The sequence below is a fragment of the Adiantum capillus-veneris genome, chromosome 17, assembly GCF_014529385.1.
Source record: "Adiantum capillus-veneris isolate H3 chromosome 17, ASM1452938v2, whole genome shotgun sequence".
NCBI classification, from domain to species: Eukaryota; Viridiplantae; Streptophyta; class Polypodiopsida; order Polypodiales; family Pteridaceae; genus Adiantum; species Adiantum capillus-veneris.
In genome coordinates, this window is record NC_140947.1 from 73066553 (window position 1) to 73080373 (window position 13821).

The 13821-nt window shown below is 42.4% G+C and overlaps 1 pseudogene; it reads left to right on the forward strand.

Annotated features, from left to right (window-relative positions):
- Positions 1 to 7814: 7814 nt before the first annotated feature.
- LOC147437472 (uncharacterized) lies at positions 7815 to 10753 on the forward strand (annotated as a pseudogene).
- The last annotated feature ends 3068 nt before the right edge of the window (positions 10754 to 13821 follow it).

Sequence of the window (13821 nt, forward strand, 5' to 3'; positions counted from 1 at the left end):
AATTTTCTTTGGTCACGACTCTAAAACTCCTCCAACACTACTCTCAACCACCGTTGTCAATACTCTACCATAAATCTCTACCGCTAAATCTATTCACTTACCAAACCAATTACCGCGCATATCCCTTACTGCGCTACCCAAACCAAGCTCTGGAATCCTTCCATAAGTATTACCTAATTTGGTATAAGACTCCGTCGCGCATATTTTCTACGTAAACCCTCCCAACTTAACGAACTCACCCTAAGGGAGTCTCTCCTTCTCCCTCTTTAAACCTAAGAATAATAAGGCTCACCCTCAACATTCACTCTCATGTCACTCTCACACACAACTATACTCTAGTCCTTTTGAATTCGAAGCTCAAAAATCTAAACCTACTTCCCCCCCTCTTTTTTAAACACCTTCCCTCCTAGAACTCACCTTACTTAAACAAACCCCTACTCCCTTCCCATAACTTCTTTACATTGCCCAATCTCCCTAGAAACACCACTGATGAGCTCTCTTAAGAGCGAAACGCGTTTGGTTTCTTCTCCTCCCAAAACCCCCCACCCCCCACCCTCCCTCCATGAAGCTAGAGTGTTCCGCACGCTTGGTCCTTCTTGAATTTTTTATAGAAATACCGACACAATGTTCCCTACATAAAAGCAATCTCACAAAGTCCATAGACCACTAGCCATACCTAGTGTTATCCAAGATGAAAGTGACTTAAAGTCATGGGAAAGTGGGCGTACGCACTTCTTGTTGGAGAGAATGTTTACAGAGGGATTACCTAACCCTATTGAAGAAATGGAGATCCCATCTTCCCCACATCTATAGACTGAAGCCCAAAAGGTGTCGTTAAATACTGCCAAATTGATGGATTGTATGGCTTCAAAAGTTAGAACCACCATCATATCCAAACTATATGAGACCCTGAGCTATTCTTAGCTCTTCGAGCTTTCCTCAATGGAGAACTGAATTTGGCGGGCTACCCCATTTTTGCATAGATTGATGGAGCTAGGGAGATGCCTATGGAGGAGGAACACTTAGATCCACAACCCAACCTCTGTTGTTGAAATACTTGTTAACAAGTTGGGACAATACTTTGAAGGAGATGAATCCAATGCGACCATACCAATCACTACCAAGGGATTAACTATGAAGGGAATCCTTGATGGTGGCACTCGGGTTAGCATTGTGACTAAAAATTGATGGGAAATTATGGGGATACCTCACCTTGGGACCACAAACATAGTGGTAAAGATGGCCAATGGGACTATTGTTAAGCCAAATTTTTGCAAATGCAACAAACTGGCAGATTTCATATGACAAAATGTGCATGCCAAAGTTTTGCATCTGAAATAGCCTTTGAATCCACAATCGTATTTGCAAAATTCTTCCCACACTTGTCATACAAAGTGAGCTTATATAGCCCACGGCATAAAATGCCCGATGTAACAATTTCATCACCAAAATTGAGATCATGTACTATACATTTGTCATTCACAAATTTACTACAAGACCAAGTCTAGCAAGTGCAAATACAAACAAAAGATTCTTGTTGATCCCAGGTACATAAAGTGTAGCAACAAGTGTGAAAGAGCTACCATTTGCAGCAGTAAGCACAATCTTTCCAACTCCTTGAACCGGATAAGAGGCATTGTTGGCACAAGTAACTGAATTTTGTGAGGGACAGACTTAAGAGAGGTGAACAAATCATGATGTGAGGTAATGTGCTTTGTAGCACCGCTGTCAAAATACCACACATGTGAATCCGGTGGTTGGTGGTGTTATCTCACTACCACCATCTGCCACTCCTCCTCCTACCACCACCGCCCATTGCCGCCAGTTCTCCTCCCACTCTTCCCTCCAGTGGGCTACTCAAGGACCTCCTCTCTCTCTCTCTCTCTCTCTCTCTCTCTCATCCTCTCTGTCTCTCTGTATTTTGCTGATTTTGTCTCTCTTTCTCTCTCACTTGTCTCTCTCTCCCCCCTCCCCCCCCCACTCTCTCTCTCTCTCTCTCTCTCTCTCTCTCTCTCTCTCTCTCTCTCTCTCTCTCCCCCTCTCTCCCCTCTCTCTCACTTGTGTCTCTCTCCCCCTCCCCCCACATACACTCTCTCTTTCTCTCCCCGTCTCTCTCTCTCTCTCTCTCTCTCTCTCTCTCTCCTTATTTTGCTGATTTTGTCTCTCTTTCTCTCTCACTTGCCTCTCTCTCCCCCCTCCCCCCCAACACACTCTCTCTTTCTCTCCCTGTCTCTCTCTCTTTCTTGGTCTCTCTCCCTTGCTCTCTCTCTCTCTCTCTCTCTCTCTCTCTCTCTATCACTTGTCTCTCTCTCCCCCCCTCCCCCACACACACTAATTGCATATCAAAAGACAACAATGATAGAATTCACTTTGTGGAAAACTCAAAACAATATCATCATTTGCACAACTCAAGGTAAATGTGATAGCCCAAAAAATGCTAGATTATTACAACAACCTTTTTGCACTCAGTAAAGTTTTGAGCTCGTTATCAGCTAGACTAGACTGATGAATGAACATGTTGTGGTTTATGTCCATTCCAATCACTCTCAAGTAGATATAATACAAGTGTTTGCAAGCCACATAGGTCATTCCTTCCCCTAACCTCCTTTGGAAGTCTTTGCAAGTACAACTAGGATTCCTAGCTATTGTGACCCGATATTTCTCACCACGTAACTTTGAGTTTGGTGTTTCTGCAATGAGGACTTCATGCTTACCGATCTTTACCATTTCCACTTGTTCGATGACCATTTCCAGTCCTAGAGAAATGTCGATCCTTTTCGATGCCTCTTCAAAAACACCTGTCCTATACCTGCCTGTACGTCTTTGCCAAGCTTGCACTTCCATAGTTTTTGTTGCGATATGAAACCTTGCTAGCTGCAAAGACTTTACTTCTAACGCTATTAAGTTTGTGCCCTGTGCCACTGTCCACTTAAGTGGAGGTCTTGGAGGCCGCATGACAATATATGGACATACATCCCACACATGTTTGACATCGTCACTACAAAACCATACCCATGTCTCATGTTGTGCCCCTCCCAGTTGCGTTTCCCCCAAAACTTGGTGCCGCTGTTCCCTCTACGCATAAATTCGCCTTTTTCTTGTACTTTCCTCCTTTGATTTTTCCTTGGCAAGTTAAATTAGACCTGGTTTGCACCTGCGGATTGCCCACATGGTGTCATTTATGTCAACCTCAATGGCCCTAATTGTCACCCCGGCATTCTCCTTGTCCATAGAGTGATCTTGGGTTACCTGTGATGCATCTCTAAATGACAACTTTCGAGCCTTTCTTTGTCGAGCAACATTTTGAGTGACATACTCTGGCATGTGTGAACTATTTGCATCCTTGCCTATAACATTGCTGAATGTCTTGCGTCACCTTGTCATTGTAACCCTGTTTCCAAAAAACTCAGGCACCTTTGGAAGACTAGTTCCTCCAATTGCATCGTTCACAACACGGCTAGTCTGTGATGGGGTAGGTGTGTAAAATTATTTGAAGCTACCTTGTCTCTCATGTTGCTTATGCTTGGTCCGCTTCCTATATACTTACCCTCTGTATATGCCATTCTGTTGGATTGTTGAAGAAGAGTGTTCCCAATATCCAAAACTATTGCATCGTACAAAGAAATTTTAGGCTTGTGACCTTCACCTACTAGCCATGAAGCGTGACGTGACTCAGAGAGATTTGTTCGAGGGACGACCTCGATGCAGTACTCATCTAGATCCTACAAAACAAGAAAAAAATTTATTTCATTGATTTTATGAAGGGTTTAATTAAATGGACATTATACAACCTATTCTAGAATATATTTGAAAACTTACACCAACAATTTCCTTCCTCCAATGAGGGTACCTCACATGCCACCAACTCAACCAGCACTCCATTGGACCTAGATTCCCATCTGCCACCTTTCCTGTTGCCCATCAAGCTTGAATGGACCGATATTGGGCCTCTGCATCTTCACTGCGTTGCGTGCACCGCCACATTCGACACAGTCGCTTGTGCTCATCTTGAAATGCATTGAGTGGATCCCTAAACTTGGTTCCCAATGGAAAATGCAAGATCTCTCCCTACCTTTCATCACCATATCCGGACCTTCATTGAAAATTGTGTGCACCGCATTCCAGTTTGCTTGGGCTTCATCTGCCATAAAGCCATCAAAATCTGACAGGGGCACCCCATTGCGCTCTAGCACGTTGATCATTTCTTGCCAAAATATCATTTGGGCTGTAGCGTCCTCTTCTTTCATCTCACATATGGCATTTGTCATTAATTTTTGGACACTAAACACCAACATAAAGCCACATTAACATTGAAGTATGTGTCAATATGTGTTTAGTATTTAACATAAAAATAAAACTTGCCTCGGATCGTAAACATGTGCTTCCATGGTTGTCCATCCTTCTACCCGTCGAATGGGATCAAAGCAAACCCACGCTCTTTTTAGATCTCCATTTCCATTTCTTTGCATTCTATTGACAAGGTCTATGCCTGAGCCAGGACTGTCGGTTGCCGACATCTTGAATACAAAACATCTATCCTCCTCTCGATTAGATTGACCTGGAAAAATCATGCCGTGGATAAAAAAAAATGTCAAGCGTCTCTTTAAGTCAATTATCAGTGACTCCTCTCCACAATCGACTCCCCACGAAATTTATGCACCCAATTCTTAATTCTGTGGAGAACATGATGAAAGTTTAGAAATAAATCAGACTTAAAGTTTAAAATGCATATTAAAATGCATTTCCCATACCTTTGGCTTTTAACAAGAGGAAATATTTCTTGGAGTAGAACTGACAACTCTACTTGTCCAAGCGACGTGCATTCACCTGAAGAAGGTTGAAGGATAGATTGGGAGATAACCTTAACCACCTCCATTTGGATTTTTCTCGATCCAGCTTGGATGCCAAGCGCATCAACAGCCTCAGCCACCAAAGACTTCACCCTTGCAATGGTACTTTTGGATGACCCTAGTTTGACATCATGGTCATGGAAGCCTTGGTGCACCATGGCTCGAGAATAGCGTTTGTCGGTTGGCATTATGTAGTATACTTGACACTCGTAGGTTTTTTGAATAACAGGCACATGTTGACAATAAAAGCACTTCAAGGTTCCATACTTTTGCAAGTCACCTATAATTCCATGCCTACAATTGTGATTTTGTCACTCTTCCTTTGTACATAAAACAAAAGAATAAGGAATACATGTCCAAGACGACCGGTTGGGTATTCTTGTAGATAACACTTGCAAGCACTCTGCAAACACCACATTCGAAATCACCTCCGCAATAGCTTTTCCTTATAGTTGCTGGAAATGCGTGTTTGTGGTAGTTGGTTTTGCCCACACATGACCATCCACTGATTGCTCCATTCCATCCATAGCTGACCTCTCGATATTTGCTTTGGTGGAAATTTAAACACCATGTTTCCATTGTAACCCAAACCCACTCCCATTCAAATGATGCAATCAAGGTCTTTAGCTTTGGAGATCTCATAGTGGGATGTAACGCTAGCTCCACTATGCTAAAGGAATCACCGATCGGACCCCGGTCCTTCTTACATCCCTCTTGTAGTGGGGAGTCTATGTCGATCACCCCATCTTTGGATGTTTTGTTGGTGGGGTCAAAGTGAAAGTCTTCTTTCTCTTCATCCGAAGAAAGCATCACTATGTTGGCAGACTGTAGTGGCGTAGAAGGTTTTGTAGGGGAATCCAAGAATGCTACATACTCTGTGGAAATTTTAGCATCCAAAACATAAAGAGGAGAGCTATTAGCTTTACTTGCATTCAAAGGCAATGTTAACGGTTCACCTTCAACAATGTATGTCAAGGCAAACACATTAAAACCAGCTGGTGCATTTATGTCAGCTCTAGATAGAACCAACAAGGATCCTTCCGATGATAGGTGGTGTGGTTTGCCAATCCCCACACCACCCACGTGAACGATGAAATGAGAGCTTTCCATTGAGAGAGAGAGAGAGAGAGAGAGAGAGAGAGAGAGAGAGAGAGAGAGAGAGAGAGAGAGAGAGAGAGAGAGAGAGATGGGGTAGAGTGGATATAAGTGTGATGGAGGTGGGCGGAATGTGTTGGCAGAGTGAGGGACAGGAGGATAGAGGATGAGAAGGGAAGATAGGAGAGAGTGAGAGATAGTAGTGAAGGTGCCCTTAGCATAGGATGTAAGTAGAGTGGACAGACGGATGTGGATATAGTGAAGGGTGGGAGAGCTGGAGGGAAAGATGACAGAGAATTGAGGTAGAGTTGATAGAGGATTTTATAGATAGTCAAGAGAGGGAGAGGTTGGAGGAGAGAACTGAGGTAGAGTGGATAGAGGTTTGTATAGATATTCAAAGGAGGGAGAGGTTGGAGTAGAGCTGGAAGAGTACTAAGGGGTCGGTAGAGTGGATAGAGTGGGGTAGGTAAAGTGCACAGAGGGATATAGAGATGGTGAGGGATGGTAAGGAATGGTGAGAGTAGAGGAGGAGGGAGGGAGGGAGGATGCTGAGAGCTAGAGGAGGAGAGATCACTAATAGATGGGAAAAAATGGTAAGCTGTTATGAGCCTTCTCTTTATATAACTCCTGATACAAGTGATAGTGAAATGGTTCAAAAAAATAATTGAGGAGGCACTAGCGATGTCGCTATTGCCTCCTCAATATTTTCTTATAAAAGCCTTCCTCTTTCATCTCTACCTACATCTCTCTCTCTCTCTCTCTCTCTCTCTACTAATCTTTAAGGTCTCTTGGGATAGTTTCCTACGACGTTAAAACTCTCTTCTTCTTCTTCTTCTTCTCATCTCTCTCTCTCTCTCTCTCTCTCTCTCTCTCTCTCTCTCTCACACACACACACACACACACACACACACACACACACATACACACACACACACACATACATACATATATATAAAGAGAGAGAGATATATATTTATTCATTTATATTTATTAAAAATATTTATATACATACATACATATATATATTTTATAAATAAATAAATATAGATACATAAATATATATATATATATATTTATACATACATATATATATATATATATATATATATATATATATATATATATATATATATATATATATATAAAAGTAGATATATATACACGCGTATATATATATATATACATACATTTATATATACACGCATACACACACATACATCTTGTGTGTATATATTAATATTTTTAAATATATATATACTGGCAGCGTTATTGCGAGCTCTAGCAATAGCAGGTTGAGGCAAACTCCTGGTGAGCGCTAGCAATAGCAGGTTGAGGCCAACTCCTAGCTGCTCTGTAGAGAGAGAGAGAGAGAGAGAGAGAGAGAGAGAGAGAGAGAGAGAGAGAGAGAGAGAGAGAGAGAGAGAGAGAGAGAGAGAGAGAGAGAGCAGCGACCTGAGCAACAGAGATAGCGATATCAATAAAAAAAGGAGCAATAGTGATATTGCTATTGCTTCCTTTTATTGACTTTTTTAAAGATAAAAAAAGGAAGCAATATCGCTATTGCTCCTCTTCTGTAAACCCTTCGCTCCCTCCCCACGACTCACCCTCCTTAGCCATCTCCTCCACCATCGGCTCACGCTCCTCCCTCAACTCACTCTCCCCCATCGACATCTCCACCATCGGCTCACACTCCCCCATCGGCTCCAACAACTCACGCCATCATCGCCATTGGCTCATCCCTCCTCCATGAACTCATGCTCCTCCATCGGCTCATGCTCCACCATCAGCTCCAGCAACTCATGCCATATCTGCCATCGGATTATCCGTCCGCTGCTCCGCCATCGGCTCATCGTCATTGTTTTAATCCTGATGGTGTGGTTGCCAAACTTGCAAAAAGGTTAGTAAAAGGATGTCTCGAGTTATTAAAAGGGAAACACAAGTTTTATACGGATTCAGTGCATATGAGATACACATAGAGAGAGAGAGAGAGAGAGAGAGAGAGAGAGAGAGAGAGAGAGAGAGAGAGAGAGAGAGAGAGAGAGAGAGAGAGAGAGAGAGAGAGAGAGAGAGAGAGAGAGAGAGAGAGAGAGAGAGAGAGCAAGCCATAGACGTTAGAGAAAGAGAGAGGTGAGAGAGAAGAGGGAGAGGGGGGAGGTATATGTATGTGTGTACGTGTGTTGTATATGTGTGTGTGCTGTGTATACATATGTGTGCTATATATCCACTCCCTCTCTCTCTCTCTCTATGTATATCTCTTCTTGAGATCTTTCATATCTTCTCTCCTCTCTCTCTCTCCCCTCTCTACAGTATAAAAAGAGTAGTAAAGATTGGGAGGACCATTTGCTGTTGTTGCTGCACAGAGGTATGGTCCTCCCTTCTTTCCTCCTCCTCCCTCTCTACCACCCTCCTCCTCCCTCTCTACCCACCTCCCTCTCACCCTCTCCTCCCCTCTTAGCTATCCTCTCTCTATCCCTCATTGCCTCTGTCTCTCTCCTTTTCCCTCCTCCTATCTCCCTCCCTCCAATTTTCCTCTCTCCTCTCTCTCCTCCCTTCTGTCTTCCTCTTCCTGACCCTCACCTCCCCTCCTCGTCCTCTATCTCCCTCCCTCTCTCCCTCCCTGTCCTCTCTCTCTCTCTCTCTCTCTCTCTCTATATATATATATATATATATATATATATATTGGATAACTCTCTATTGTTCTCTTATGACTCTCTCTCTCTCTCTCTCTCTCTCTCTCTCTCTCTCTCTCTTTCTTTATGTCGATCCCATGTTAATGTGTTGAAGGTGTTGCAGGATTGGAGAATATCTCATCTAGAGTACATTCAACCGCATTCGACTGTACAGGTCAGCCCTTTGAACAAATGCCAAAGCATTCTATTTTTATGGCATTTATTATTCACATGCATGCTAGTATAGTTGTGTTTGTACAGTTAACGTCTCTCTTTCTCTCTTTGTCAAATTTATTTCATATATCTCCATTGCTTCATAACATATGTGCATTGATGACATTTTATGATTAGAATGTAGCTATCCATGATCTCTTGCGCTCTCTCTCTCTCTCTCTCTCTCTCTATCTATCTATCTATCTATCTTTTCGCAAGATTTCGTCTGTGTTCATGAAACTTATGTGAGTCTCAAGAAGAACATCACAACCTAAGATAAGTCGTGTGTAATAGTATTGAGATATTAAGATTTCATTTCAATTTCCTTGAGGAAAACAGATGGCTATGAAAAATTTGTCTTTTAGCAAGAATGAGCACGTGGTGCTCTTAAGCAAGGGCAAAGAAGTTGGGAAAGGAATCATGATCCAGTCTCTACCCTATGAAAAGCTACATGGAAGAGAGTTGCCTAGAGGCACATTGGGAGTAGCCGTCCAATCGGCTTCAGCTCCCGGTCTAATGTTGCCACATGTTCCACCCATTGATGATGATGTGTGCACCTTAGGTTTAGTAGTGGACACAGTTGTGGCATGCCCGATAAGAAAATTGGTAATGAGACCTCTAAATTTTATTCTGTCCTACATGCTCTCTTTTGCAAGCAACATCCAACATTTTGTGTCCAGGCAAAAGGACAACGAACTGTATCGTCTGGAGCCAAAGGTTCAGTACCTGTTGCTCCACAAGCCACTAGCATAGCATCGGGTGCTCCACCCAAACCAAACGTTTCAAAGCCTCCTCCAAAGACTCTTGGTGCAGAGGTAAGCCACTAGAGTTTAGTGCCCTAAATACTCATGAAATTAATCGTTGTTTGCCAGTAATGTAGGCTAATAATTATTTGCCTATGACGAAGTAGTCGACGGGTGTCAAGAAAAGAAGTGCAGATCAAGCAAGTGAAGTTGTTGAAAGCAAGCAAGTCATACGAGCATAGAAAGAAGACTACCCTAGCTGGGATCCCTTAAAGAAAAAGGGTAGAATTGCTTTGAAAAAGGATGCGGCTGGCACAAAGAAAGAAGTCACCAAAGCGAAAGAAGTGGAGAAGCCAGTGAAAGCCAATGCGCAGAGGGCTCTACACAATCCAAGGTACAACACCATCAAAGGACCAGGTCCCTATTGCGAACAACTCAAGTGAAGAAGATGACGAAAGAGATGATGCAGGGGATGAAGATCGCGGTCTTTTTACTATTACTGAGAAATCTATGCTAAAATGGGATTTGCTCGACGACACTTTGCATCGCCTTGAGGTTGTAATTTCAGATATGGTAGGCTCATCTAACATTTGTGAAGAAAGCTACAAGATTATAAAATTTTCTAGCATGGTTATATAGGATACTTGCAAGGTACCACTGCCACCAGTGCCATTGTGCCACTTGTTACCACATCCAGCGGTACAGCCAGTGCAAGATCGGGTGAACAATCTAGCGTTGGAGTTCTCTAGAAATGGATATGTTCCACATCGCGCCAGATTCATGCTTTCAATAAGGACTCCATATCTAGATCCAGTAGAAGTTAGTCATGCTATTCAAAAAACCTGGGATTCAATCTGGATGCAACTAAATGAGGGTTTTGAGAAACAATTGCATAAATCCGGGTGGGGGGACGTGAAAGGAAAAATGTTGTACACATGGGATGGGAATCACCGTCTTCGGGCATGGAATGCGCAAATCGATACAGGTACTTGTCTTCTTACACATTTGTTTTTGAGTCTATATCAAGAAGAGAAGAATTTTGTGAAACTATGCAAGGCGATTTTGCTAAACAGCTCACAAAGAGGAGCCTAAGTATCATTGCTGTGTGGAAACTTGCATGGTTGAGGTCACTAAAGAGAACGAGGGAGAAGTTCTCACTGTGGTGGCATGCTTGAATCAATAAGCTTAGCTATAACATAATTAATGCATTCTAGTCAAATCGATAAGCTTAGCTATAGCATGATTATTGCTTCCTAGTCAAATTGATAAGTTTAGTTATAGCATGATTATCGCTTCCTAGTCTTTTAATGGTGTAAGTTTTGTTGGCACATGATTAATGACAAAGGCTACGTAAAAACATTCCTTCATAGATATGCTATGTATGGTAAGAACAACGGGCACAACCAACATGGATACGTTGCTTAAGGATTTGGAGGATGATGTTCCATGCTGGTTGCAACGAGAACTAGATGCTAAAATGAATAAGCGTGGGGGGTTGCGGAGATGCTGGTACAAGGTTTCTCTTATCGTGCTATCCCAACTACTATATCCGTTAAGTTTCATTGTCCTTTTGGTTATTCTTAGCATTAGAATGTACTGGATCAAACAAAGAATGGACTAATGTCATGATTCAGGCAAAGTACACAAAGGCTTTGCAATCTGTGAGTAACAAGCAAAATGAGCTCTCAACGGAGGAGTTCACTACCCATTACCGCAATGCATTCTATAAGGCTGACAAGAAAGGCCGAAAAATACGCAACGGGCATCTGCAATTGCGGATCCTAACTTAGGAGAAGAGTGATGGAGGTAAGACTAAGAGGGATTTCTTTCAAAGGGAGTTATGTTTACATTTGTTAAGTATGGAGCCTGATTTACCCCTTGTAATTTTTTGTGTTAAAAACGCACATTTGTAAGGCCCCTCATTATGAGGAGAAGCCATCGTGCGTGAAGGAAAATCACTCGTCGGAAATAAAAATCGCTCGCCGGAAACCAAAATTTTCACGGCCCCAGAATATTCCTTTTCGTGAAAATATTATGGTCGGACGACGGTTGGAAAGTGGTCGGAAAACGACAGATAGGTTGGTTGGTTGGCCGGTGGTCAGAAGTCAATGGCCAGTGGCCAGTGGTCGAATTTAAAAGTGGACTTGTCTTCTCAAGGGCGGCCACACATGGGCGGATTAGAGGGTCCGATTTGGACTTATCTACACAAGAGCGGCTACACATGGTTGCCTCTCATGAGAGAGGGCAGCCCTTTTGGCCTATAAAAGGAGGCCATTTCTACACACATTTTATAGTGTGAAGTTGATGCAACAAGGTGAGTGTGAGGTGGTGAGAGTGAAGCAAGGCGGGGGCTCTATTAAGAGTATAATCCCTTTGTAAACTACTTCTTGTTTTGAAGTACTAAAGCCATTGAGTGGATGCTTTCCCATGGACGTAGCCCACATTGGTTGAACCACGTATATTGTGTGTACTCTTTCTCTCTCTCTCTACTCTATAATCTCTTGTGTGTGAAATCTATCTCTCTCCATTAAGTAATCTACTCAAATATCTATTTAGCTATGTCTTATTTCCTAACAACTGGTATTAGAGCAAGGTTTTCTCGTAGCTAAAGTATCCCAAGGAAATGATTCCTTGAATTGAGTGGGAGTTATGGCGGAGGAAGGGAAGCTCAAGATTGAGAAGCTCAACGGCAAAAACTACCAACATTGGAAGATGCAGATTGAAGACTATCTCTACCAGAAGGACCTCTATTTGCCACTAGGCGGTCGTGTGAAGAAGCCCGCAACAATGGTAAATGAAGCATGGATTGTCCTTGATTGAAAGACACTGGGAACAATCCGGTTAAGCTTGGTGTCAACGGTGGCCTTCAATGTTTCGGAGATGAAGACCACCGAGGACTTGATGAAGTCACTTGACGACTTCTACGAGAAACCATAGGCATCCAATAAGGTATTTCTTATGAAGCGCTTGTTCAATATAAAGATGGCAGAGAATGGTTCAATTGCAGAACACCTAAATGACTTTAACACAAACATAAGTCAACTTCAATCGATTAAAATCAATTTCGATGACGAAGTGCGAGATCTCCTTATACTATCATCACTACCAGATGGTTGGGACAGCCTTGTGATGGCTGTAAGTAATTCTATCTCTTGCATAAATACTCTTAAGTTTGATGATGTTGTGGGTGGGTGTTCTCCTAAGCGAGGAAATGTGAAGGAGAAGCACAAGAGAATTATCAAGTGCTGCACTATCAGCGGAAACAAGAGGAAGGCCTAAGGAGAGGTTCAAAAACCAAAAGGGTTGTGATCGCTCAAGATGGAGCAAGTCACGCTCAAAGTCAGTTCTTGAATGTTGGAACTGTGGCAAGAAGGGCCACGTCAAGAAGGATTGCTGGTCCAAGAAGAAGAAGGAGACAGAGTCTCACGACAACAAGCCAACATTAAAGGCCAATGTGGCAAGTAAAGTAGAGAAAGATGCTCTAATTCTCTCATTAGACAATGTGTCTAATTCTTGGCTAGTAGATTCCGGGACTTCATTCCATGCGACACCACACAAGCAACATTTCCAAGATTACACCAAAGGTAATTTTGGGTATGTATACTTGGGAGATGATGAAGCTTGTGAGATTGTCGGCAAAGGTACAGTTTCTGTCAAAACCGCTAATGGAAATGAATGGAAGCTTAAAGATGTTAGGCATGTTCCTTCTCTTCGCAAAAATTTGATCTCTACAGGACAATTGGATGATGAAGGTCACAACATTGCATTCGGAAACAAACGGTGGAAGATCTCAAAGGGATCTTTGGTGGTTGCCAAGGGAGAAAAGGTCGGTACACTTTACTTGTGTACTATTAGCATGCAACCTTCAGCTTGTCCAACAACTACAGAAGTTGACAGTGCGGTATGGCACTACCGGCTTGGGCATATGAGTGCCAAGGGAATGCAAATCCTTCAAACAAAGAAACTTCTACTAGGTTTGAAAGAAGTGGACTTAGAGTTCTGTGAAGATTGTGTTTATGGTAAACAAAAGAGGGTAAAATTTCAAAATCAAGAAATGAAAGAAAAAATAAAAAACTTGAGTTGGTTCATTCTGATGTTTGGGGTCCTGCAAGTACACCATTACTTGGTGGCTCATTGTACTATGTAACATTCATAGACGATGCGACTAGAAAAACCTGGGTTTATGTCATGAAGAATAAATCTGATGTGTTTTCCATATTTCAAAGGTGGAAAGCCTTTGTGGAGAATGAA